This window comes from Ceratina calcarata, unplaced genomic scaffold (genome assembly GCF_001652005.2).
Source record: "Ceratina calcarata isolate Rehan_Ccalc_2016 unplaced genomic scaffold, ASM165200v1 scaffold11.2, whole genome shotgun sequence".
Classification (NCBI taxonomy): Eukaryota; Metazoa; Arthropoda; class Insecta; order Hymenoptera; family Apidae; genus Ceratina; species Ceratina calcarata.
This window is the reverse complement of record NW_017131914.1, coordinates 70,926-76,003: the sequence shown is the minus strand read 5'-3', so window position 1 is coordinate 76,003 and position 5,078 is coordinate 70,926. Positions and strand designations below refer to the sequence as shown.

Genomic DNA, 5,078 nt, shown 5'->3' with positions numbered 1-5,078 from the left:
TTATTATTTGTACATTTGCCCAAAAGCAGTCAAAATGATTTCCTTGGGCAATCTAGTGTTAAACATTGACTTAGAATAGTGATTCGAGTGAGAAAGGTCGAAGTTTAATTTCGTTTGACACCGCGAAGGCTGCAAATGAAAGACCCGATTTTATCATTTAAATTATTTTCATTTTCTACTCACTAACAGCAGCCGACGTGGGACAAACGGGAAACCGACTCGACGGCGAATAGACGAGTCTCGTTCACGCGAGTCGAGTTCACTGAAAAATAAATTGTAAGGTTCTAACGCATCGCCGATTAACCGGCGTGAATTTACTCAGTCGACTCGACGCTTAAACCGATTCGCCTGTATCAATCGGCGTTAATCGTCGATCGTATTTATGAATCAAGAGTAGAAGCGAAGCGATTTCAAAGAGTTAGGTACTATCGTTGTTCCGTTGATCGTTTTTTCATAGATTTTATTACGCCGTGACCGCATCGCGTGCTCTTGCCGAACGTTCGTCGGTTGATTCGCTGGGAGGAGGTAAACGAGAACGGTGCCGGAGATGACCGAGCTGTAGCGTTCGCGATGTGCCCCGAGATCGTTTCGAGGATCGGTCGTGATCCTTGGATCGAACATTCGGGCGGACACGTCGGCCGAGGGAGCCGATTCGGGGGATTGAATAGAGTAACACGATAGATAAATGGTAGGAATTAATAGAAAACGAAAGACGCTTGCTTATATATGAATTACAGAAGACGGAACCGAGGAGTCTAGTCAATTAGAATGATCCCCCACGGTGTTCCCCTCCCCGGCCGGACAGCAACGGTTGCGATTTCCTTTTCACTTTGTTTATTCGATATTTAATCAAAATTTGAACCTTCCAAGGAACTGTCCAGTCAACCAAAGAACGAGAATCAAATACGAATTTTAATTAAATATTGTATACAAGATCTTTATTATAGATGAAGTGGACGCCGGAAGGAGTCGTCGTTTCGGTGACGCGCTACGCGGCTTCGAGACGCGGTCGATTCCTTCGGCGAGAGGTAAACGAATCCCCGGGTGTGAAAGTTGTGAGGGAATCGCGAGGTCCCACGGGACGCGGCCACGCCTAGCCAGGACTATTTTTCTAAGTTGCAAAGCATAATAAATTAACGATGTTGCATTATCGTTATTAGAGTATATATTACCATGTACATTGATATTTTAACTAGCCGAGTAAGCGACATACGTACGCGGTAATCGTTGCGAGCATAGCGAGAGAGAGAGCTGGATATAATATAATGATTATACATATTGTAGATAAATTTGGTTGCGGATCGGTTCGCACTTGAGGTCGTCGAGCGCCCGCGCGCGCTGCGACACGCTCGTTAGCCTGGTAAATTCCAAACGGTGGAGTAAAAACGAATAATTGTTCGGCCGCCGGACGCCGGCCGGCGAACGTCTTTTCTTTTGTTTCAGCGTCGATCGGGGTTTCGCAATAGACGGGAGAGATACAAAATTCCTAGACGCGCGCTGACACGAGGCTAGAACTTAGCATCGCGTGGGTGATGGGTGTAAGTAATTACGTGAGAAAAATATGAAAGTCGGTGTGCGTGCGCGTGAATCAGTCGAGAGAGTTAAACACGATCGTCGTGTCCGGTCAGTGACCAGGGAAAGAGAGAGAGAAAGAGAGAGAGAGAGAACGAAAGAGAATTAAAAATATGAATCGTTCTGTCAGTCACCTCACGTATATATAATACAATGTCATAATACTATGCTGCCATATGATATAAATACATGTCTACGGTAAGGAGTATATTACTAAAACATTATAAATAAATATGTTATAAGTAATCGCAGTTGGATGTCTTTATTCCCTTTTTTATTATTATAATTGAAGGATAAAGGAATGCATGGAACGTCACTCAATAAATCGGCCAAAGACACATCGTTCGATTCTTACATCTTTATTTCTCAGAGAATCGACATTTACCGATGATCGTTAGGAGAACCATGTGAGTAAGCCCTTTAAATTCTTATACATAGTAAGTTTGTAAGAAAATTAATTATTTTACAGTCAGTTACGTGCGGAACTTCCTCGCCAGCCATTAAGTAACGCAATGTTTAATCCGAGACGCATAAATTCTGAGACGGCCCGGTGGAGAATTATTGTTAAATTAATCATATGAATTTAATCACTCTTGATCAGTGCATCTTCTTGCAAACATGTTAGGCGTTATTATAGTCTTAATTGCGAACTCGACGTCGACCGAGCAGGAGGTCGTTCGTACATGTTGGCTTGTAGTTACTCAATGCGAGTCGCAGGATCAAACGTAATTTTAAAGATGTAATTTTATAGAATCACACTCACGCGTCAGATCATTCTTCCTTGGATTAAATCTCGACCCATTGCAACTTGTAATAGTTCTCGAAGGTTGCTCGGTTAACATCACGAATAAATCGTTCATATCTTTTATTTATTGCAAAGATTCATAAATAAAAGACATAAGCAACCTAGCCGTAATGCTTATTAAATTTGCAAGTTCTTCATATTTCTTCTTGTAAACATATCAGCCGTTATCATAGTCTTATTTGCGAGCTCGACGTCGACCGAGAAGGAGGTCGTTCGTACATGTCGGCTTGTAGTTACTCAACGTGAGTCGCAGAATTGAACGTAATTTTAAAGATGTAATTTTATAGAATCACACTCACGCGTCAGATCATTCTTCCTTGGATTAAATCTTGACCCATTCCAACTTGTAATAGTTCTCGAAGGTTCCTCGGTTAACATCACGAATAAATCGTTTATGTCTTTTATTTATTGCAAGGATTCATAAATAACAGACATATGCGATGTATCCGTAATGCTTATTAAATTTACATGTTCTTCATAATATTTCTGAAACATACCAGGTGTGAACGCACCATTTTTTCAGGGTCCGTCAAATCTTCCTTAATCGCATTACAGATGAAATAATGTGCTTCGCCGATTTACAGATCTATCCATTAACTTAATACACATAATTAAGTAAAATGAATAGTTCTACATTTCAGAAAGCATTTTCTTCGCTGCAAACCGGTCGTTGGAGAGTCCCAACGCAATGATAGCTCCCGAACGCTTCAAATTTAGCAACTTCCTTCAGAAACTCTTCTCTCTTTCCTCAGAGGCCAATTCCTTCATTTTGCACGTTTCAGTTAAGTATGATTAACTTCCCAGTCCTAATAATATCCAAGCATGCTGATCGAACTTTCTTTGTGACACAAATAAAAACGCGAGAAACTGGTTTATTAATTTTATATGTTAATTGTAATTATTCAAGAAACTAAATCAGTGAACTCCGATTTTACGTGATCGTCGCAAGCAAACTAGGAACGAGACTGTTAAACCATCGACACACGCACAGTGATTTCATTTGGCAAAAACTTGCAAAAAAAAACCAGCCGTTTCTGGCGATTGTTTTCGTTTTGATTTTCGAATATTTCTATTTGTACTGCTACGTATATACCAGGAATATCAATATTTGTTGTTCTTATAGTTGAAACGGATTCTTCTACATATCTTACTCAATTAATAAATAAAATTTTTTATTGCAAAACCTTTTCGTTTGTCCTAGCGAGAACTGTCTCAGGCAAAAATTGTATTATACGTTTTATAAAAATTGTATTACATTATATTGTAATATATTATCAGCTACGAAAAAGATACTGCACCGTTCGATCCTACATCTTCATTTCTCAGAGTATCAAAACATTTACATTATTGTCTTGCATGATTTTAACATTCTTTTTCGTTTGTTCCAGATATCTTTCAGTCAACGAGTCCAGAATTAATGAAGACAGCATCTGAATTTCTTACAGCACCAGTGTCAGTGATAAATTTATACGTATAGTACTTAAGCATTCCTCTTTGCAAATTATTGTGAATTTCTTGTAGTTTAATTAATAAAGAAATAGTTTAAACGGAATTCAAACGTTTTATCACTTACCTTCAACTCTACTCATATCTAATCCCTTCTCCGTGTCATCTTCACTTAGTATAAGTAAAAATAAGATGAAATCGAAGAAATTTTTGGAATTCTCACACCATGAATTAGTGCCACCTCCTATACTGTTATGTTCTCCTAATACAAAGTCCAATTTTAGACAAAAATTTGTCATTTTGAGAATTCTTGGAAATGACGTCATCAAGAGGAGTTAGTACTACCTCCTATACTATCATATTCTCCTGATACAAAGTTCTTAGCAAATAACTCGTTAACTGTTCACAGAAAACAGATTTTTGCAAATTACTCGTAAACTATTAATGCTAGCGAAAAACTTTTATACGGAAATTGTAGAGAACGACGAGATCTACAATTTCTATATAAAAAGCTTTCCCTAGCATTAACAGTTTCCCAGTTATTGAAGAAAAACGAAAAAACAGTTTTTTGCAAATAACTCGGTAACTATTGGCACTAGCGAATTCTTTCTACACAGAAATTGTAGATCTCGTCGTCCCCTACAAAATGGTTCTAAATACGCCCCCCTACGTCCATCCGTTCGGGAGTTATTGAGGAAAAACGAAAAGTCTTTTTAAAAGTTCACAGATTCGACGGGCGAATTCGCCTTCAGATTCTGCAATTCGCCCGTCGAAATAGCGAACTTTTAAAAAGACTTTTCGTTTTTCCTCAATAACTCCCGAACGGATGGACGTAGGGGGGCGTATTTAGAACCATTTTGTAGGGGACGACGAGATCTACAATTTCTGTGTAGAAAGAATTCGCTAGTGCCAATAGTTACCGAGTTATTTGCAAAAAACGAAAAACAGTTTTTTGCAAATTACTCGTAAACTACTGACACTAGCGAGAAACTGTTAGATAGAGATTGTAGATCACGTCGTCCTCTACAAAACGGAACCATAAACGTCTTCCTAAGTCCATCCGTTTGGAAGTTATTTGCAAAAAACAGAAAAACAGTTTTTTGCAAATAACTCGGTAACTATTGGCACTAGCGAATTCTTTCTACACAGAAATTGTAGATCTCGTCGTCCCCTACAAAATGGTTCTAAATACGCCCCCCTACGTCCATCCGTTCGGGAGTTATTGAGGAAAAACGAAAAGTCTTTTTAAAAGTTC

The 5,078-nt window shown here is 38.8% G+C and overlaps 1 long non-coding RNA gene across 2 annotated transcripts; it reads left to right on the top strand.

Annotated features, from left to right (window-relative positions):
* Positions 1-6: 6 nt before the first annotated feature.
* LOC113463835 (uncharacterized) lies at positions 7-3,929 on the top strand. 2 transcript variants are annotated; one of them, XR_003388664.1, is made up of 4 exons: positions 7-1,770; positions 1,865-1,979; positions 2,042-3,158; positions 3,766-3,929. It is a non-coding gene; the product is annotated as an uncharacterized LOC113463835 (long non-coding RNA). The 2 variants fall into 2 exon arrangements; XR_003388663.1 differs by having other exon boundaries at positions 2,042-3,929.
* The last annotated feature ends 1,149 nt before the right edge of the window (positions 3,930-5,078 follow it).